Below are 24,133 nucleotides of genomic sequence, written 5' to 3' on the forward strand. Positions count from 1 at the left end.
GTAAACCTTCGCATAGAAGGACTCCATCATCGAATAAAAGTAGATTTAGGAATAAGGTTTGAACAAGCCTGAAAATCCAAGTAAATCAAAAAGGGAGATTGCTTATGCTTATTCTGGTCTAATTGCAAAGCTGCTGTATGGCAGAACCGGATCTTGAGAGTCACTGCCATCACACTGTGACTACCCTGGCCCGTTCAGAGAAACCATCCCTCTCAAGAAATCTAGAGGCATCATGTGACCCTAGACTGGTTTGGTTTTAAAGACCCTTTGTTCTGCATCCAAGATCACCAAACAACTTCTGATTCCTAAGTTGCTTGACTTTGAGGAAATAACAGACTAATGATACAGATTTTATTCCTGAAATCATTGTACATTTTCTATGGTTTCCGGCCACGATGAAGCTTCTCATGGAGGCTGGTCTCCAGGGAAAGACTGTGTTGCTCATGCTCTTGCATGTACTCCCAGGACACATAGTAGTTATATTTTCCTTTGTTAATAAATCGTCATTTTTGTGTTTACCTCAGTCATGAAAGTATTTTGGTGAGCATGAGTCAGATTCTCAGGGCCTGATCATTCCTGAGAAATGCAAATTTTTAGGGCTTTAAAAGACAACCACATGTAGCTAGTCTCTTTTTTAGATGACATGGCATATAGGAACACATGTCCCTTTGGACTCTTTTAGGATGTTTTCACTTCCTTCCTCTTCCCTTTGTATGTTCATTCTGTGCCTGATGTTCCCATTTTTATTTCTTCATCCCTGTTTCATAATAATTTGATTTCTAGTTATCCTTCTACTCCTAGGTCTTCACTAGAGATTTCAAGAGAGTTTTCTGGGAACCCGTGGTTTTGCTGACATTGCAGTTGTTGCCATTAGAGATCATGGTCATCTGATGAACCTAGGCCAGGGCCCAGTTTTTCCTTCTCTATCCAACTGTGTCTAAGAACAATTGATACTTGATGTCTGCCCAGCTAGAAAACTGGCTTCTTTATGGGTTCCTGGGATTTTGTTTCCTGAGAGATACATATGCTTACTGGTGGCTTTCCTGAGAACGCCCTGCATTTGCCTATTGCTCAAACCTGCTGCCAAAGCCAATACTCTTTATTTCCTGAGTCTTACTCAAATACATTAATCTGGATTCAATAAAGCAGTTTTCTGCTGACCTGTCAAAAAACCAACCCCACAAATGATTAAACTTTTCTCAAGTCCTCTTCCAAACAAGTACTGGACTGCCCAGAGATTTATCTTGGCAAAACTTGAACACAGCAAACCTGGGGCATGCTGGGTAGAAATCCCACCATTAATCCTCAAAGAAGTGACTGAGTTTACTTGGCATTCACCTTTGGCCTTTGGTCAAACGCGGAAAAATTTTTTCTTAGTGACAAAACAGAACTAAAGGCACTTAGAAGAGAAATGGAGAAATGGAGAGAGAAAAGAGGGAAGGAGAATGGAAACATAAAAATGTTTCTTTTGGCTTATGAATCAGACTGATGTGTTACAGGCAAATCCTAAATGTAGACTGAAATTTCTTTTATATTGTATTATTTTGTAACTGGCTTTCTAAGAGTGAATTTCCAAAGGGGAACTGTTACATCCTAAGATTTTACAATGGAAGAGCATGGAAGTTTTAAACACTGTTTTAAAAATTATTATTTCTCCAATTCATGAGTTAGCATCTGAATCATAATAGAATAAATGACTCACCCCAAAAAGAAAAGTGTGTTCCAGTTCCTATTGTATTTTTAACTATAGTTAAAATATATATAGTATTTTTTAACTATTTTAAAATCAAGTAGTTGTATCACCTAAAAACAGGTTTAGATTGGTTACATCTTGAAAAGTCACTGTTTTCAAAGCCACAAGGCTCTTACACTAGCGCAGTTAGTAAACAATCACATTTTCTCATATATCTAGTTTCGTCTGCTTAGAAGATGCCCCATTTTCAAATACATGCTTCAATTAACTAATCACTTTTATTTGAGGCACTCTATAACATCACTGCACATACATCTGAACTTGTACTAATATACATGATATGAAATTAATTAACATATAAGATTTTATTTTTCAAACCTCGTTTACAGGAAACATTTGTCCTGCATCAATAAAAGTAGTAACTTAATACACACACACTCCACTATATAAGTATAAAAACAATAATGATGGTAGAATTTACATCTTTAGACGCCACTAGCTCATCTTACAGATGAAGAAACTGACAGAGAGAGTTATAAGTTAGGTGACATCTGGTTTCAAGATAGTAAAGACATTTTTGCCCACTTCTTTTAAAAACCACTCTCAAAAGACACAGGTAACAAAAACTTTAACTTCTGTGCAACTAAGAGATCTCTATAACCCTGAGCCAAATATACGATTGCAGAAAGCATACGGGGAAATGGTAAATTACTCATCAGGAAGATTAAACCTACTGGCATGATATGAATGAGAAGCAAGCCAATCTGATCTTCAGAACCCTGGAAAGTTTCAGGAAATGGAGATGACAGTCATTATTTAAGCCAGTTTGAAAGTCCATATAAGGAGCAGTAAAAACTTCAGGTCCCTGTCTCTACAGCTGAGCAACCATACCTCTCCCATCTCCACCCAACTACTAACCCAGTGCCCGAATGGGACATCAAGCACAGAGGAGGCTGGGGCATAGTGCCTTACTGAAAACTGGAGGATTCGATTTTATCTGCATAAAGAACAATAACATCCCTAAGCCCCTCTGCCTGCCTAGAGTCAATATGCTAAAAGCCATCACTGCACCCCACAGGAAGGAAGTCGGAAAATCCTTTTTCTGAGCATCATTCCAGAATAAAAATCAACAGAAACTCATATTTGGAGGGAAAAGACTGCTAGCCATCTTGATAATATCCATCAGTCTATATGTCCCATCCAAACACACTGATTCCAATCAGTATTTTGCTGCTTCTCTTCGAAATATAAATAGATAGGCAAGGGTAATCAGACATTTGAGAAATGTGAAAAATGGAGATAAGATCTGCCTTGCTGGGCTTTGTGATAATTACATGAATTTATAAGTTCACAGCATCTGGCAGAGTGAAGGTACCTGTAATGCATCCATGGAATTCTTACATAATATGGAATTAAAATTAAATATATTTTCCCCTCTGAAAATAAGTTAATATTCATCTTCACAATAAATCTTTAAGGATAGCATTGGAACATTTAGCTGTGTTGCTGCTGCCCTTGTTGCAGTTGTTTTTTAATAAAGAGGAGGGACTTAGCAGTTTCATTAGGGAAGCTTAAAGCAATAGATGCTACAAAAACTGGAACATTTATTATCTGTAATGCACATTCATGGGTAGTTACACATTTAGCAACAAAGAAACTAAAAATCTTTAAAGGCACATTCTTCTTTAGAGGTGTTTGCATCATAACCCCTCCTGTCTATCTGAAGTTTCTCAAAATAGTCCCTGGGTCAATATGAATAAGTTGCAAACCAGATAATACCTTATTATATGAATTAACAATATATTTGCCCTGTAATACTGAAAAAAGGAACTGTCTCATAACACAGTTAGAGAAAACACAGTAAACCATATTTCTAAATAGAAGATCTGATCCCCAATGTTCTCCTCCCTGTTACCAACTCCAGCAGTTTCTAACAGTTCTACGCCTCACACAGGGATCTTTGCTGTGGATACTTATGAGGCTGCTCACTGGTTACTCCCTCTTCCTTGAATAACAGGACCCAGATGATACTTCTTGCCAACTCTCAAACCAAGTGGTTCAGAGAGAATCAACTCCATCCTTAGGTCTAGAGGCGAACATTTGATCCTTAAGAGTCAATCAGAACATTATTCCCCTGTCCCCAAGCACAACAACTGATTAAGCAAAGAGCGCATGACCACATCAGAGATGGTTCCAGACCTTTGGCCGTAGACACTAAGTGAGAATTTCTTTCCTTTCTGCTATGCTTGAATTTGGGAAGACACAAGTCTGCACTGCTAGGGGATAGCCCAAGGAGAAAACTCACCTGAGAAGGAAGCCAAATTCTGAAGGGATGTAGCACCAAGATAAAAAGGGTGGTTTCATTCTCATTATGTCTGTCAACTGGATCTGGCAGTGCTGAAAACAAGAAATACCCTAGCCTTCAGAAACATGATCCAATGAGTTCCCTTTCTTGCTTAAGCTAGTTTAAATTGGGTTTTCTTTTCTTTACTTTTCTTTTTATTTCTTTCTTTTGAGACAGAGTCTTGCTCTGTCACCCAGGCTAGAGTGCAATGGCATGATCTTGGCTCACTGCGACCTCTGCCTCCCAGGTTCAAGTGATTCTCCTGCCTCAGCCTCCCAAGTAGCTGGGATTACAGGTGCATGCTACCACGCCCAGCTTTTGTATTTTTACTAGAGACAGGGTTTCACCATGTTGGCCAGGCTGGTCTTGAACTCCTGACCTCAGGTGATCCACCCACCTTGGCCTCCCAAAGTGCTGGGATTACAGGTGTGAGCCACCATGCCCAGCCCTAGATTGGGTGTTCTATCAAACTACAACAACTCCAACTAATACAACCATGAATTTTTATATAAGTATATTCAAAATAAAACTTTATAATTTAGTTTCCTCATCAAGTAGGCTAAACCTTCCCCATATATCTCACATCTAAATATTCTTCACATCTAAATAGTCTTTCAGCATAAATACAAATCACATTAATAGAGCTGAAAAGTTCTTTATAATCTTTGATTCCCTAACATCAAGTATTATTAATGCAAAGTAAGAAGCGCTTAATGTTTATTGAATGATTTGAAAGTGACAGGCTGAATAAGCAAACGAATTTCTGACCTTGTCTAACATCAAGCCATGCAGTATAGATTCTCTGTATAGATAATCATTAATCCTAATTTAATGATTTCCAGGAATGGATGGAAATTTTCAGTCTCCTTCAATGGAAAGAAAAATATTCAATTAGCTTGCTCTAATCCTAATAACCAAGTATCTACAATATTCTTAGCACTTGGTTAGAGACTGGAAAAAAACAGTTAAAACTGACATGGCTCTTGCTACCTAGGAACTTATCAGCTAATATGAATAATATATGGGAACAGTTCTAATGGAAATATGGATATATATAAATATCTAAATAATATATAAAAATAATATATATAATATATATATATGAACATGTACTTATGGAGCAAGGAACATTATCATCATCTGCTCAAGTCTCCCAACCTGTAAAAGCATTTTTCAGATGTATCTGTGACAGATAAGTACCCTCTGCATGTGAATACTTGCAGGCCCAGAGATGTCACTTCCTCTTAAAGCAGGCCAGAGCACTGTTGACAGGGTCACACATCTAGGAATTTTGTCTATATATTAAAAAGGTGATTCTGTCCTTTTTGGGCATGATGATGCTCCATATAAACTATAGGTCCCTTTCCTTATAAGAGCTTTTCATGTCTGAGGACACAGATCTCACTTGCTTATAAGTATTCTCTTTAAGCTAAGCAAAATTATTTACATGATACTGAATCTCTTCACAATTTTCTAAATATATATCAAATTGTTGTAGAATAATAATGGAAATCATTTATTAAGCAATTGTTCTATGCCATGTATTATGCTAAGTTCTTTATACACATTACTCTTAAATTCCTCATAACAATTGTTTATGGTACAATAGAAGATAATTTATCTGAGAGTTTAAATACTATAAGCATTCGAATCACTTATTTTTCATTTCTTAAAGAAGGTTTTTTATGATTAGACATGTTTAGTCACACCATGTAATAAAAGAAGATCAGTTTGTTAGAATATGCTGTGCTATGAGATGGTGTGATCTCCAAGGCTGCAAATAACAGGCAAGTGATGACAAAATGGACAATGTGGTGCTGATTATAAAGAATCATTAGAAAATGATTCTAATGAGGCTCTTTGATGCTGTAAAAATTTCATGAATCCCATGGAAATATTAGCATGTTTATATGCTTACGAATCTGACATAGTAGAGAGGAAAAAACATGACTGTAAGGAGTGCTGTAATTGCTGGGATGATATTCTTGTGGAAATGAGAGAAGTGGGATCTAGTGTATAATGGTGGCTATGTGCTGGGTCAATAGATAATTCATCTCTCTAAAAAATGAAGGAAGGCAAAGTATGTGGGTGCACAGGAAGTGTTGATGATGTGGAAATTCTCATCAGATTGCTTACATTACTTCAGTGAAGAGGAAGAATGGTCATCTGCTGAGAGCAAGAATGAGGAGGTGGTGATAGCATTTGGAGAGAGGGGGAAATGTCTAAAATGGCCATCTGAGTAAGTTGGCGAGAAAATGGATTAGGGATGTAGACAATGATTGCTGGCTGTGCTAGGAGCCCATTTCACGTGGGCAGTCATGAATTGAAAGTGCAGCAAGTCAGCACGGTGGTGGGCTTTTCCCCAACCATGTTTATCCATGATGTAAGTAAAGAGTTGTATTTATCCAGAGTTATGCATGTGTGAAAGACAAATCCAGAGAGACACAAAAGAGTGATTATAATGATAAAGCATGAAATTAAGCTTGGTGAACAGGTAACAGAGAATAGCAAGGGGATAACAGACAATAAAAGATGGTAGGATCAATGAAATAGAGATACTAAATCTTTTTAATTGGACCCATTTTTAAAACCACTTAATTCTCTCAGAATCTTAATTCTGTTATTTGTCACATTATGTATTTTTGTGTCATGTAAAAAGAATGATAAGTGTAGCATTAATCCACTCATCCATTTACCTATTCAACAAAATTTTACTGATGGATACTAAGTGCCAGATGCTGTGGGATATAAAATTAAATAAGATTGGTCTTTCACCTCAAGGACTTTATAGCCTAGCAAAGAAAACAGGTAAATGAGGAACCACAGTACAGTGTGGTAAGCACCATGAAAAACTTTCTAGGAGTACAGAGGAAAGACCTCTAAATCAGACTTGAGGGTGACAGAGAACTTCCATTAAGAGGGGACACTGGAATGGGGTTTTGAAGATCAAATAGAACTTAGTCAACAAGAGAATGGAAAAGAGCTTTCCATGACCCATCTAAATTATAAATCAAAATGGTTACTGGGGTTGGGGTAAGACTAGAAGTTTCTGCATACCCCTAAAGACCACCTTCTAAATTATATAATTTTACTGAGTAACTACAACTGTTCCTACCAGACACAGCCATTTCACACAGATCTGTTTTTCTCCATCTTGTCCAAGAAGCCATCTCAAGCAACTACTTCAAATGCCTTGCCAGAATCAAAATGCCCTATCTAGTTTCTCAGACCTCCCAATCAGGGAACCTATTTAAGGAGACATTGGTTTGCCATTTGTTCCTAGAAAATTTAGGCAGACCCTCATAATTAATCACTGACTTTTATCCTAAGTGCTAACAAAACACTTGTTTAATAACCTGGTACAGGATTTTGCCACTGATATCAGACTCATGAATCTGTAACTTGCATGTTTCTAAAGGATGAAATCAGTCTGGAGATCAATATCATTTTCTGAATATATTTGAAGGACATGACAGTGTTTGAGAATCACTTTTGTGCTAAGGGAATTGAGAGGAAGAAAGTATTGCCTAAGACAAAGGTTGAAGATAAATAGGGCAAGATAAATGGAAGAAAGAGTCAGTGCAGTGGCCTGGAGAAATGGAGTGATATTTAAGAGGTTTGCATTCAATTCACAGAGAGGAATAATCCAGGTCACCCTGGGTAAAGTCCTTAGAAATCAAAGACAATGTCTTGGTTCTGACATCTGGTAAACGGCTCTCTCATAGCTTGAGATAAAAGCCAGACTTACTTGGGGGAAACTTGGAAACCTTTTTTAAATAAAACAAAGGAAATTATTTTCTATGACATCACACCAACTCTGCCAACTCCCAGTTTGCCAATGCTTGTCACAATGTTTACAATTAAAAATTCAAATACACAAAGTCCTTGGTTCCACTGCAGTTTTGGAAGGCTGCCAAGAATGTGGGATAATTCCTTCAAGGGAAAAGAAAAAAACAAACATCAAATTGATGACAAAGAATTACAGCTCAACTCAGATCATAGACAATAGAGGGTTAAAGAAGTTTCATTAAGTGGGTCAGCCCAGGGCCTATCTGATATCAAGGAACTAATTGCCTTTTTTCTCATAATTGTAAAAGTTTATCCCCAAGTTTTGTTTTAGTTGATTTCCTTAGTGCCTACATTAACTTTTCAATCTTAAAATCAAAATACAAACTTAATACTACTTTCATCAAGGTTAAAAGCAATGCCCAAGCAAGGATGAGACATGACCAAGAGAAAACTACTTTTGATTATCTTTTGGTTAAATCTTACCTAAAAAAAAAAAAACAATTTTAGGCAATGCTTGAGTAAAGTATCTCACGAACAGAAAACCCAATTCTCTGTTCAGTTTTTGCTAAGGAAGCAGGAGGTAGAAACTAGAAACTCTGACATTGCCAAATGTAAAACAGTCTTATTGATTAAATTGCGTCTCAACTTAATGTTAGGAACAATTTTTTATTATGCCAACAGCAGTCAGCCCTGAAAATAAGTATGTTTTCTTTAGGGAAGGCAGTTAAAGCAACTAAAACAATATGCCAATTGTTTCAGGTTAGAAATATCATTGAAATATTATCTATTTTAACATAACAATCTTTTTTTAACCAGCATTATCTATGAAACAGCAACCCAAATGTCAGGAACAATTATAGAGATGGCTATTTTATTCTATAAATGGGTGTCGTCCCCTATATTGTTTTATATGCCCCAAACAACCAGACACAAAAGCAAATTTTGAAAAATGAACAAAGGAATAGGTTGTACTGAAATGAAATTAACTATATGCTAAATGAATATGACATTTAATGATGATCATTGTTGTGGTACATAGCAATTATACCTAATTGCCAATTTACATATTTGTTATAACTAGTATTTTAACAATTTTTTTCCTCTTTACTTCTCAGCATCTACTATCAATGCTGCTTGACAGTTTCCCTCACTCCATGATAAATTTTAATTCTCACTACTTTACTTCTCTCATACAAGTTAAAACAAGATTCTACACTGGCACCTCAGAGTTAGGCCCAGGGCTCTTGTCTGTGCCCTGCCAGTGACTAACCCACCCTGGACCAAAACAGCAGTCCTTCAAATGCCATTTTAACTGCTCTCCCTCCCTTCAGAACCACGGAAGTCCTGAAGTCTGAGGCACCAAGAGAATGAAAATCTAGGTTATAGGTCTGCATAGGACTAGTTGGGGATCTGACAAGTACATGCTGGAAGCAGAATACAGTGAAGTGCTGAGGGGAGCAGGTCAACCTGGGCTGGACTAAAAGGTGGAGAGATAAGTCTGTGAGCCTGACCTCCGATACCTTCAGAGAAAACACAAAGCTGCTTGCTTTGTACATTTTCCTGTTTACTTTCTCCCTAACATTTAACCTTCATATTGCATGGATGCCTTACAAATGAGGAATAGTTCAGCTCCAAGTTATTCCATGGGCATCTTCTTTATCTTATGTATTGCTTCCCACTAGAACTTACACATTGCCTCATATACTGTGGGAACTCAGTAAATATTACCAAACATATTATTTTAAATCATTTTAAAATAAATGGCTCTGTATTAGATGTATCTTGCTCACTAGAACCAGGTCACCGACTGACTTCGCTGATTGAAGGTTACTGAATTGTTGATTTATAAACCCTCCAGGCATCTAGGGCATTGCAGGAAGTGTTTCCGCCCGTTTCAGTTCCGGGTTGCTATCCAGCGTTCTAGGTCCAAAACAGGTAAAAATCTATTTTCTGCCACAAATCTACATTTTGTCTTAAATAACTGTGTGAATTTAATCCTAGCTGCTTGATCTGAGGGCAGACAATTATACTACTTCAGTTGTCTCATCTTTAAGAAGAGGAGATTTTTCACTTAACTAAATTGTATTAAATGGTTTCCTGCTGCAAAGAATGTAGTAGGCACTTCTATGGAGGAGAAACACGGGAGTCTGGTGCCTCCTATTTTCCTTAGGGACTGTGATCATCCAAAACAGGTAGTAATCTATCATAATCTAGACATTCACAAGGAAGGGTATTTAGGAACATCTCTTAATAAACAACGTTAACAAAGTAATTCTTCCCCTCCACTTTCTTTTCCTTAAATCTTTGCTGGGGTTTAACAAGGACACTGATAAACCACCTGACACTCCCTAGAGTTAGAAAGCTTTTTTTTTTTTTTATTTCTGATCTAAATCCAGGCTGCTATTGCTTAAATCCATTTTCTCTTATTCTATTCTGTTGGAAGACAGAGAAAAATCATTCATCCTCCTCTATATTATAGTCCTTCATGTATTAAAGATTTCAGCCTTCATTTCTCCAAGTTACATAATGCCAATTCCTTTCATTTTACTCATATATCTTATTTTCTAAGCTTTTAAATTAATTCCATTGCACTCCTCTTGGACTCTATGGATAATGAAATAGTTATGCAGATCCTTTCAGATACCAATTGGGTAATAAACCTTCAGGGAGGGAAGTATTTTTAAATCTTAAATCAGAATCTCACATGATCTGAGATTTAAAACATTTCTGGAGAGCAGAAGGAGGTTGGAAAATGCACATAAAATTGGCACAGAAAGCATGGGAAGAAATGGGAAAGTACCATTTGGATATTATTGTTTTATAAAAAGGAAAGCTGAAGCATGTGTTACAGCAAATAAGTAAAAGATACAAGATCAAAGTCACAATTAAAATAAGCAGCTGCAATTCCTGGTTCCCTACCAAATTGCTGTCAAGTGATTGTGATATCTGATCATAACAATCTTGACTGAAGCTTAAAAAATATTTCACAATATCACAGTTTAATTGGGCAGTGGAAGTTCACCATTCACTGTGTTAATATTATTTTGCTAGAAAATCTTCCAGTTCTCTTCTTCTATTTCCAACTCAACTGAATAGAACAGTCTCACTTCACTGATGTGTTCTCCAGAGAGAATCAAACAAAACCTCTGAGACTGTTAATGTATTAGATCTCAAATGATATCTTAAATCAATTACTATGTATATAAACATTATTTTCATAAATATCCATCAACCAACAAATAGATATATCCATACAATGGAATATTATTTGGTCATGCAAATGAAGTACAGTCAACCCTCTGTATCCACAGGTTTCACACCCATAGACACAACCAACCACAGATCAAAAATATTTAGGAAAAAAATAAAAGAACAATAAAAATAATACAAATTCTTAAAATACAATATAACTACTATTTGCATAGCATTTACGTTGTATTAGCTATCATAATTAATCTAGAGACGATTTAAAGTATACAGGAAGATATAAGTTATATGCAAATACTATGCCATTGTATAGAATGGACTTGAGCACATGTGAATTTTGGTATGTGGGGGTGTGTCCTAGGACCAATCCCCCACAGATACCAAGCGATGACTGTACTAAATGCTACAACATGGATAAACCTTGCAAACGTGATGCTAAATAAGCTACACACAAAAAGCCAAATACTATATGATTCCATTTGTATGAAATGTCCGGAATGGGTAAATCCATAGAGACAGAAAGCAGATTAGTGTTTGCCAAGGGATTGGAGGAAGAGGGACGAGGAGCAACTGCTTAATAGGGACAGGATTTCTATTTGGGATGATGATGAACTACTGAAACTGCATAGTGGCAATGATTGTACGACAGTTGTAAATGTAGTAAAAGCATGGGAAGAAATGGGAAAATACCATTTGGATATTATTGTTTTACAAAAAGGAAAGCTGAAGCATGTATTACAGCAAATAAGTAAAAACTGTTAAAATGATAAATTTTATGTTATTTGTATTTTATCACAATAAGGAAAATATTACTTGTATTCTCTGGTACTGTATGTACTAATGCAAAATGAAGCCAAGATAAAATAGGACACCACAGTGGTTGATTCTCTTGCAAGTCGGTCATCAGTCGGTTGAGTATTCATTGACAGCCTACTCAGCGCAATGTACTAGGCTAGGTCCTGAGACATAGCAGCAGAGACAGATATGGCTTCTGCCTTGGCAGAGCAGACAGTTTAACAGGGCATCCATTCTTCTATTTATTCTCTCCTACCAGTGCTATGTTTGCTCTTAGAGGAAAAATATGAGGAAAAAGTAACGCGTGAGCTTTATCAATCTATCATATATATATGTATATAATATATATGATTATATATCTGTAATGAAAATAACCAAAAACAAGTCAAATAGCTGCTTAAACACATAAGAATTCATCTCGGGATTCTAAAATAAGGATTGGCAAATTTACACTTAAATTAACATTTAACCATAATATTATTAGATGCCTGAAAAAAAAGAGATAGTTTGCCTGCACCTTAATTCACAGAAAGGGATCCTTTCGGTGTTATACAGTGTTTAACCTAAAGAACAAAACACATGAAATAGTTTGGATTATTGGATTACTATTCAGTAAATACTCCTTCTACCCTTCACCACCCCTCTAGGGGCATGGTGTATTTCCCTGCCCCATGGATTTGGGTTTCGGGCACATACTAACTTTAGCCAATGGAACCTTAGAGGATGATAGGCATAGAGGCCTTAAATGTGTTTGCACAGTTAAGTTTGGCTCTTGTGTTCTCGCTCTTTACGCAGGAACTGCTGAGTAGACACACTGGTCCAAGAACACTGGAAGACATGTAAAGCAGATGTAACCCCAATCGGCAGCTGAAGAAGAGTTGCCCAACTCCTCCAGCCTAGATCAAACTGCAGTCAAATGTACACCCTTGAGCATGGGAATAAATTCACATTTTTGTGAATCATGAAGTTTTGAAGGTTATAGAGCATTATTTTGGTAATAGCTTATTATTAATACAGCCCATGCACTGAAATAAACCCCAGAATTCTTTGACAATGTATGATTTTTAAAAAACACTTAGAAAGTTAACCATCAATAATAAACTAATTTTTCCCTACTCAGTTATAGATTTAGTGTTAAAAATTGTTAACTATATAAAATGAAAATTTAAACTAAGCAGCCTAACTTGTATCTATCAGCAGTATAACTGGTAAAATCTGCAAGGATGTATTATTCGGATGTTAAGAAATATAAAAACTCTATTTGCTGAATATATGCTAATATAATCAGGTTCTAATAAACATCTTGATGAAAGCAAATTAATCACTAATCTGACATTTTCTTTTGGCAGATTAGCAAGTTTAGGTTTCACATTAAATGAAAATGTGTAAGGACATAACTGAAAGAATATAATTCAATTAAATATCCTCCCAATATTCTTCCATTTCAGACATTTCTATTCCTAATTTTCTTGTTTTCAGATCTCAGGCAGGGCTTGTAAAGCAGTGTCATCTTTCTTGTGAGATTTTCTTTATAGAATAGCCAAGACATTTGTAGAGAAAGCATTTGGCATATTCAGAAACCTTATGATGTTATTCATTTAACCTGTGTCCCTCAATTGTTCTAGGTGGAAAATTAAACACACTACACTTGGTTCTCACAGTGAAAATTAAGAAGGCATTTTTTTTTAAGAGAGCCTCTTAAAGAAACATAATTCAGTTTTAATTTTTTACTGAGCTCCAGGATCTTTTCCTAATAAAATGCTAGTTTATTAGATAAACAGTGTTTACAAACTATAACAGAACATCTAATGGAAGTAAATTTTACTTACATTGGACGCTCTCTGCCACTAGTAAAAAAAAAAAAATTCAAAATAATACACAAAGAAAAAAATGAAACAGTGTTCATTAAGAAATACATTCCAAAAAAAGGAATTTAATCTTTATGAGAGTTAGGAGTAATGCTTGAGGATAGATAAATGATACAGGTGACCAAATAAACACAGTATTCGATTTTCTTGAGATGGCTGAGAGTTAAAAATGACAGTGGAAAAAATAAAACATATCCCTAAACAACAACAAAAAGAGATGTGGCAATCAAGAAAAAATCCAGAAGCAGGTCTCCAAAGTAAAGCCACTGCATGTGTCTTTTAGCTAACTTAAGATAGAACCATGAAAATTATTTCTTGTGTGTTCATGCATTGTAAGGCAGTAGATCTTGTGATCAGGAAGAAAACTTAGAGAAAGCAAAGAAAGACAGTATTTGTGGAAGGCTATACATTTTCCTGTCATAAAAATTGCTAGATGTAATATGTTCCTATGTTAATTCAGAATTGCAATGGAACTCCTAAATCAAAAAACTAGAAAAATTTTAATTAACCTCTAATAACCATAAGACCAAGTATATTCCAATTCTAAATTATTTTAAAGTTTAATTACTCCCAAGACACCTTCAAAGTTTTCCATCTTTGGTGGTAGGCAAAATTCTAAGACAGCCCCCCAAGATTTCTGGCATCTTGTGTACATACATCTTCTACAAAATTCCTACAAAAGGAATTTTGTAGTTGTATCATAATTAGAGACCCTAATCAGTTAATCAGTTAAGTTAGCACTCAACTATGAGTGAGCCAGGCTTAATAACATAAGCCCTTTAAAAGCAGAGAATTTTCTCCCTATGGTTTCAGGAAAGGAAGTTAACAGAGTTTCAAGGTGCAAGTGAGATTTAATGAGGGAAAATTCCCCTTTGCAGACTGTGTTCATTTCCTATTGAACTGTAAATAATTATGACAAATTTGGTGGTTTAAAACAATGTAAATGTATTCTGTCACAGATCTGGAGGTCAGAAATCTTAGAACAATGAGTCCTAAGGGGCTAAAATGCAGGTGTCAGCAGGGTTGATTCCTTCTGGAAGCTGCAGGAGACAATCTGTTCCTTGCTCTTCCAGCTCCAGAGGCTTCAGCACTCCATGGCTCTTAGCTGCATCGCAGCAATCTCTGCTTTTGTTGTCATATTGCAGTCTCCCATAAAAGGGTGCCTGTGATTACATCAGGCTCATCCAGATAATCCAGGATAATCTCCCATGTCAAAAATCTTAATTATCACACCTGCAAAAATCTTCTTTGCCATATAAGATATCATATTCACAGGTTGCAGGGATTAGGACATGGAAATCTTTTGGGTGAGGCATTATTCAGCCTACCACACTGGCTTTGAAGATGAAAGAAGTTACATGGCATGATGGTGAATTTATGTGTCAACTTGACTGGGCCACCAGGTGTCTAGGTATTTGGTTAAAAATTACCCTGGGTGTGTCTGTGAGGATGTTTCTTGATGACTCCAAAGACACTTTAAAAGTGTGAATCCTTTAAATCAATAGACTGAGTAAAGCAGCTTACTGTCCTCAATGTGGGTGGGCCTGTTCCAATCCATTGGAGGTCTGAATTGAGCAGAAGCGGAGTAAGGTAGAATTCACTCTTGCTGCCTGTTTTCAATCTGGACCATCAGTCTTCTGCACTCAGACTAGAACTTGTAACACCAGCTCTTGTGGGTACTCAGTCTCCAGCTTGCACATGGCATGTCATGGGATTTCTCAGCCTCTATAATCATGTGAGCCAATTCCTTATAATAAATAAACATTAACAAATATTCAAGTAATATAAATATAAACATCTTATTGGTTCTGTTCCTCTGGAGAACCCTGACTAACACATGTGGCAGAGAATGTGGGTGGCCTATAGGGGCTGAGAGCAGCATCCAGCTGACAGCCAGCACAAAGCAGACAAACCTCAGTTCTACACTACAAGAAACTAAATTTTTCCAACAACAACAACAAAAAAATGAATTTAGGCCAGATGCAGTGGCTCATATCTGTTATCTTCGTACATTGTGAAGCCAAGGAGGGAGGATCACTTGAGCCCAGGAGTTCGAGAACAGCCTGGGCAACAGAATGAGACCCTATTTCTACAAAACCATTTAAAAATTAGTTGTGTATAGTGGTGGCATTCACCTATGGTCTCAGCTATGTGGGAAGCTGAAGTAGGAGGATTGCTCGAGCCCAGGAGGTTGAGGCTGCCATGAGCAGATATTCTCACTACTACACTCCAGCCTGGGCAACAGAGCAAGAACCTGTCTCAAAAAAAAAAAAAAAATGAGTTGAGAAGCAGATTTTTCCAGAGTCTTCAGATGAGAATTCATCCAAATGAATACCCTGATTTTAGCCTTGTGATAATCTAAATGAACTCTGTCTTGCCATGCCAGACTTCTAACCTATGGAAGGGTGAGCAAAACAACATGAATATTGTTTTAAGCTACTAAATGTGTGGTCATTTGTTACTCAACAATAGAAAACTAATACAATCCAAAATATTTTCACTTCAAGATATTTTGAACATTATTACAATATTTAATATTTGTGACTGTGTTCATGGTACTGTGTGCTTTGAATTCTATCCTCAAGTCATGAAAAACTGTAAGTAGCATGGATATGTGCAGACATCAGTATCACCTAGTGATTCATGTTCTTTGTTGACATCAACAAAATTATTAATAATTTAGTCAACACATACTCTAGCAACATATAAATGAGAGCTTTTGAAAAGATAATACTCGGTTACTTAGTAAGAAAGCAAGAGACACAAGCAAGGACTTACAAGAAGATGGCACCATGAGAACATACCTGCATACCTATTCTTGAGGTCTATCAAAATAACGTAAACCTGATCTAAAGACAAAAATGTCATCTTTAATAATACTAGGGAACTACCACAACATAAAGATTTCCAGTAATACCTACTCTTCCACATATAATTTAAACCCAACCACAGGAGAATACTGAGAGATAAAATCTATCCCCATAATCTTGATCAGAGGGTAGATTTTTTAAAAAGAGAGCTCCTTTTTTCCAATGGCTGAATCATATTCTAATGTATTATATATAGTATGTATATGTGTATATGTGTGTTTGTGTGTATGTGTATGCCACATTTTCTTTTTTTTTTTTTTTTTTTTTGAGACAGAGTCTCGCTCTGTCGCCCAGGCTGGAGTACAGTGGTCGGATCTCAGCTCACTGCAAGCTCCGCCTCACGGGTTTACGCCATTCTCCTGCCTCAGCCTCCCGAGTAGCTGGGACTACAGGCGCCCGCCACCTCACCCAGCTAGTTTTTTGTATTTTTTAGTAGAGACGGGGTTTCACCGTGTTAGCCAGGATAGTCTCGATCTCCTGACCTCGTGATCCGCCCGTCTCGGCCTCCCAAAGTGCTGGGATTACAGGCTTGAGCCACCGCGCCCGGCCTGTTTTCTTTATCCATTTGTCCATCAAATTCCAAGATTAATTCCATATCTTGGTGAATAATGCTGCCATGAGTGTGGAAAGTATATATCAACACAGATGAACCTGGAGGACATTATGCTTGGTGAAATAAGCCCGACACAAAAAGACAAATACTGTAAGATCTCACATACATGTGAAAATTTTGAAAAGTCAAACTCCTGGAAACAGAGACTAAAACAGTGGTTACCAGGGACTAGAAGATAGGAGAAATGGACAGATGTTCATCAGAGGGTACAAACTTTCAGTTATAAAATAAACAAGTTCTGGGGATCTAAGGTACAGCATGTGTGGTGATGGATATGTTCATCTGATTTTATAATTATTATACAATATATACATACATCAAATCATCATGTTGTGTACTTTGAATATATAATCTTTATTTGTCACCTAAATATCTTAACATTAACAAATAGATAAATAAATAGAAAGGCCAATATCCTTTAAGTAAACAGGGAAAATACCAACGGCCAGGTGGAACCATGGAGAGAAAAAAGAAGCACCCAACTTGAGTCAGATTTGCATACCCAAGGACAAACCATGAGGCAAAGTTGAAGAAGGTACCATGTACCACTGTCCCCACATGTGTACATACATACATGTACCACATACATGTACTGTGATATCTTCATTTTGTGTGAACCTGAGATAATTCATCAATATATTTCAAAAAAACAAGATTAGAAGATGGTCCTTTTTTCCTGTATACTATCCTAAACTCACCCCTATACACACATACACACACACACATACACACACACACACACAGTGACACATGTCTCAAGGCAGATGATTAATCAGATCTCGAGAGAAAGTGTTAGAAACAACATACCTAAACCAAGGCTACAAGTTGCCTACTGTCCAAGCTCATCCACCACTGCCCCAACACGTGTACATACATAAAATCTTCTAGCCTGCCACCTAAGTTTTAAGAAGACAGTTCAAACAATGTCTGTGTAAACCTGATTAGATCCCACCTACTCTCTGACAAATAGCACATCAGTGGTCCCATGTATAACCCTATTGTCAATCACCAGAAATCAATAAGGCCAGTTCACAGAGACTGACATCAGTCATCCTCTAGGCCTTCTACCTAGATTACCAGTGATGAAGATGCTACATAAAGTAGCATCAAGCTTCCCCAGAATTTCAACTCCACTAAGTTTCAAAAAAGAGCCCCTCCCTGACCTGGGGTCCACAGTAAACCCATGGACTGTGTCAAAGTCAGGAAAATGCCTCCCCCAGGCTTATTAACCCTATAGTATGAAGTCCAGTTGGGATTCATCTACTGAGTCAAAGACTTACTTCCCCATTTCTTGAGGGAGCTTCAAGCACATAACTGTTCCTGCCCATAACACTCAGCCTTGCTACCACTCACCTTGAATTAACCAAGGTGAATCTTATTGTGACCTTTAGTCTTTTTTATCTTAAACAGTCCCAAATGTCTAGTTCAACACTCATCTCCTACCCTATAATCTCCATAAGGCTCTGATAGCTCTTCTTCTATTACCTTCTCTCATCCTTCTTGAAATCTTCCTACTAGACCTTCAGATTCTCATAATCTGTCCATCATCAGCACAATCGTACCCATCCCCAGCCTCTTCTCTCACCTTTTCACAAGGGAAACTTGGCACTGCTTCCCCACACAGTCCTTTCAAGCAAAGGCTGATTTTCTCCCTGCCCTCTTATCACTGAGCGTGGGAGTGGTTGGAGATCTTCTCTGTTGCTCACTGCTACTTTCTCACTTTCATCCACCTAAAAACTTCCAGCTTGACATTTCTTGACATGATAGTACGTCACCTCCTATCCCTCAATGTTGCCCCATCTCCAGACCTTCCTCCAGATTACTCCCTCTTGATTTTCAAATACTTCCACTTCTGGCTCATTGTCTATATCCTCATGACTATTCCTTCCTTAATTTTTGAAGTTTTAATATACATGTAGATGACCCTTCGAATTCTCTGCTTTCTCAGTTGCTTGAACTCTTCTCTTCCAATGATCTTGTCTTCAACATTATTTTAGTTGTCATACCATAAACTTTAATATTATAACTTTTATCTCTGCATAATCATAATTTCTCATACCCTACTGCTGAATAACTACCTCATTTTATTCCTCTCACTCCACTTAGCACCCCAACTCCAACAACCCTTTGACCCCGTCAGACTCCAGCTTATTCGTCTTACCAACATTTTACTGTCCCCAATCTTCCTGATATTCTCTTTCTAGGTAAGCTTTATTTCCATGGTCAATCATTATAATCCTTCCTACTATACACCCTTAACTTACTTCCCCTTTCTCCCCATCATTGTAAACACCTGGAAACGTCTAACCTTGGTTAAATGTAACCTTTCAACCACCCCATACTTGTGCCCCTATAGCAGGACGTGGCTGAAGAAAAACACACAATTACCTTGTCTAGTCTCACTTTGAATTCATAGTTGCAAATCTCAAACCACCCTATAATACTCCTTGACTCTCATACTACATTTCCCTAGCCTGTTCATTTGCTACTCTCCTAGAAAACTATTTTCCTTTTTCTCTTTTGCCTCACATTTTCATCATCTCCTCCTGCTTCCTCACTCTTAAATGATGAGCTTGCTTCCAACTTCTCTATGAAAATTTAAGTAATCAGAAGATAACTTTTATAAACTCCTACTACCACATCTACCCAACCACCAGTGCCTGTACCTGCCACCTGTTACCAAGGGAGCTTAACTGTTGCAGAGGAAGTAGCTACCATGGTGTACCAGTTTTGGAGTACCGTTCTAGGAATCATTCCACATAGTCCAGCTTAGAACTTGTTCCTCCTGTCCTTCTGGTAATGTTGTAACACAAACTTTCCAGTTGTAAATGCTTTGCACTTAAAAGAGCTAAAGTAGCTTCCTGTATCTGCACCTTAACCCTGACTGATAACTCAGTCAAAAATTAATGATATACAGAAAAAAATCTAATAAGGTTGATAGCATAAAGGATAAAAAAGAATGAAACATACCCAATAAAAGGCAGGTGAAGAAAATATTTTGAAATAGATACTACAGGAAACAGAAGAAAATTTTAGACAAAATATCCCAAATGCATGGTTATATCAAAGAGAAAGATGCAAGAGAACAAAGGTGAGATGCTATTTGGACTGAGGAAGATTTAAAAGTGAGTCAGGATAGCTAAGGGAAAACACCATTACAGAAATGAAATCCAAATTGGAATCAGCAATATAATAAGCCAACCCTGGTAGAAACATGGCTGTAACATGGAAGGATACCTCAAGAAAATAATACAGAAATGAAGAGAGTAGATTTGGAAGGCAGTCATTATATAAAGAGGAGAATAAAACATGAAATTATTTATCAGTAAACATTTCTTTTCTAAAAGAAAACCTGTATGTTCCTATTGAAAGGGCTTGCTGTCTTCCATGAAAAAATAATTTTAAAATCATGATATTTCCTAATGATATTATTGAATTCCAAAGAGAAAGACAGGCTCTTATAAACACTGAAGGAGAAGAATCAGATCCCCTACAAATGTTTAAAAAAAAAAAAAAAAAAGACAACGGATAAATTCAGACTTTCAGACTTCACTTCAGAAACACTCAAGGTCAAAAAGACAAAGGAACTACATCTCCAAAAAGTTGAAAGAAAGGGAATGGAACTCAAGAACTATATATTGAGCCATGCTGACATTTATAGAGCAGGAGGAAATGTTCAATTTTGCAATACTTCTAGAATAACATCACTTAAAAGCTCTTTCTGAAAAAGAAACATGCGTGAAGTCTTATTAGAGCCAGTTGGAAAATGATTCAAAACAAAAAAATCACAAGTGAAGAACACCCACTGTGAAAGAACTCATGGCACACACTGACTCATAATGTAAATATTCACAGTGACCTTGACAGTAATGTTACCAATCTTGAAAAAAAAGCTATGTAACTATTAGTTATAATAATACACTAAGTGATCAATGTAAAACTTTCAAAATGGCCTAACAAAAACAAAGGAAAAAATTGAACAAGATTCACAATCTACCACAATATTGCTAAATATAAAATAAAAATACTCATTAATCAAATGAAATTTAACCACAAAATAAACCTAACGGAAGTAGAAGGAAATAGTGATAGTTTTTAAAAGCAAGATTAATTAATTAGAAAATAGCAATGCCATACAATAGATGAATAATCCTAGAGGCAACTCCTAAAGTGAAAAATTAAGTAACTTAATTCCTAAACAGTTAAATATAACACAATCAATATGCAGAAAATTAGGAATGAGGGGAAAACACAAATATTCCATAAAGTAAGAAAATTATAGGCATACCTCATTCTGTTGTTCTTCTCTTGATTGTACTTCACAGATATATATATATATATATATATATTTTTTTTTTTTTTTTTTAACAAACTGTAGCTTTGTGGCAACCCTGCATTAAACAAATCTATCAGCATCATTTTCCAAACATGCTTTGCTCACTTGGTGTCTCTGTGTCTCATTCTGGTAGTTTTCACAGTATTGCTAACTTTTTCATTATTATTATATCTGTTACGGTGATCTGTGATCAGTGATCTTTGGTGTTTCTTTTGTAATTGTTTTGGGCAGCACAAACCATGCCCATATAAGATGGTAAACTGAAAGGATAAATGTTGTGTGTGTTCTGACTTCTCCACCAACCACCTGTTTCCCCATCTCTCTCTCTCTTCTCAGGTCTTCCTACTCCCTGAGACACAACAGTACTGAAATTAGGCCAATTAATCACTCTACAATAGCCTCTAAGTGTCCCAAGTGAAAGTAAGAGTCACATGTTTCTTACTTTAAATCAAAAACTAGAAAAGATTAAGCTTAGTGAGAAAAGCATTTTGAAAGCCAAGGTATACTAAAAGCTAGGCCTCTTGCACTCTTAGCCAAGTTGTGAATGCAAAGGGGAAGTTCTTGAAGGGAATTTTCTTTATCTTACTTCTGTTTGTTTCTATCAATTTGTTTAGATAGAGAGAGAACTAATCCCCAAAGCATAGGAACTGTGCCTTCTGCAGGTCCAAGCACAATGTTCTACACATAGCTGGCACTCCTTAAGTATTCGTTGGTTGAGATGAGGTGACCAGGACATTTAGCAAAACTACAGCCCATAGAATCAGAATTCTAGGTTTACAAAGCCTTTTATTATTATTATTATACTTTAAGTTCTAGCGTACATGTGTACAACATGCAGGTTTGTTACATATATATACATGTGCCATGTTGATGTGCTGCACTTGTTAACTTGTCATTTACATTAGGTATATCTCCTAATGCTATCACTCTCCCCTCCTCGCATCCCACAACAGGCCCCAGTGTGTGATGTTCCCCACCCGGTGTCCAGGTGTTCTCATTGTTCAATTCCCACCTATGAGTGAGAACATGCAGTGTTTGGTTTTCTGTCCTTGTGATAGTTTGCTCAGAATGATGGTTTCCAGTTGCATCCATGTCCCTACAGAGGACATGAACTCATCCTTTTTTGGGGCTGCATAGTATTCCATGGTGTATATATGCCACATTTTCTTAATCCAGTCTATCATTGATGGACATTTGGGTTGGCTCCAAGACTTTGCTATTGTGAATAGTGCCGCAATAAACATACGTGTGCATGTGTCTTTCTAGCAGCATGATTTATAATCCTTTGGGTATATATCCAGTCATGGGATGGCTGGATCAAATGGTATTTCTAGCTCTAGATCCTCAAGGAATCACCACACTGTCTTCCACAATGGTTGAACTAGTTTACAGTCACACCAACAGCGTAAAAGTGTTCCTATTTCTCCACATCCTCTCCAGCACCTGTTGTTTCCTGACTTTATAATGATCACCATTTTAACTGGTGTGAGATGGTATCTCATTGTGGTTTTTTTTTTTTTTTTTTTTTGAGACAGAGTCTTGCTCTGTCGCCCAGGCTGGAGTGCAGTGGCCGGATCTCAGCTCACTGCAAGCTCCGCCTCCCGGGTTTACGCCATTCTCCTGCCTCAGCCTCCGGAGTAGCTGGGACTACAGGCGCCCGCCACCTCGCCCGGCTAGTTTTTTGTATTTTTAGTAGAGATGGGATTTCACTGTGTTAGCCAGGATGGTCTCGATCTCCTGACCTTGTGATCCGCCCGTCTCGGCCTCCCAAAGTGCTGGGATTACAGGCTTGAGCCACCGCGCCCGGCCCTCATTGTGGTTTTGATTTGCATTTCTCTGATGGCTAGTGATGACGAGCATTCTTTCACATGTCTATTGACTGCATTAATGTCTTCTTTTGAGAAGTGTCTGTTCATATCATTTGCCCACTTTTTGATGGGGTTGTTTTTTTCTTGTAAATTTGTTTAAGTTCTTTGTAGATTCTGGATATTAGCCCTTTGTCAGATGAATAGATTACAAAAATTTTCTCCCATTCTGTAGGTTCCCTGTTCACTCTGATGGTAGTTTCTTTTGCTGTGCAGAAGCTCTTTAGTTTAATTAGATCCCATTTGTCAATTTTGGCTTTTGTTGCTGTTGCTTTTGGTGTTTTAGACATGAAGTCCTTGCCCATGCCTATGTCCTGAATGGTATTGCCTAGGTTTTCTTCTAGGGTTTTTATGGTTTTAGTCTGACATTTAAGTCTTTAATCCATCTTGAATTAATTTTTGTATAAGGTGTAAGGAAGGGATCAAGTTTCAGCTTTCTACATCGGGCTAGCCAGTTTTCCCAGCACCATTTATTAAATAGAGAATCCTTTCCTCATTTCTTGTTTTTGTCAGGTTTGTCAAAGATTAGATGGTTGTAGATGTGTGGTGTTATATCTGAGGGATCTGTTCCGTTCTATTGGTCTATATCTCTGTTTTGGAACCAGTACCATGCTGTTTTGGTTACCGTAGCCTTGTAGTATAGTTTGAAGTCAGGTAGTGCGATGCCTCCAGCTTTGTTCTTTTGGCTTAGGATTGTCTTAGTAATGTGGGGTCTTTTCTGGTTCCATATGAACTTTAAAGAAGTTTTTTCCA

General features: G+C 37.0%; 1 long non-coding RNA gene across 1 annotated transcript in view; it reads left to right on the forward strand.

Annotated features, from left to right (window-relative positions):
• Positions 1 to 12,790, forward strand: part of LOC111542689 — a 105,928-nt gene extending 93,138 nt beyond the window's left edge. The window contains exon 4 of the long non-coding RNA XR_002731631.1: positions 12,624 to 12,790. This is a non-coding gene — a long non-coding RNA (uncharacterized LOC111542689). The remainder of the gene's footprint in view (positions 1 to 12,623) is intronic.
• The last annotated feature ends 11,343 nt before the right edge of the window (positions 12,791 to 24,133 follow it).

This window comes from Piliocolobus tephrosceles, chromosome 4, assembly GCF_002776525.5.
Source record: "Piliocolobus tephrosceles isolate RC106 chromosome 4, ASM277652v3, whole genome shotgun sequence".
NCBI classification, from domain to species: domain Eukaryota; kingdom Metazoa; phylum Chordata; class Mammalia; order Primates; family Cercopithecidae; genus Piliocolobus; species Piliocolobus tephrosceles.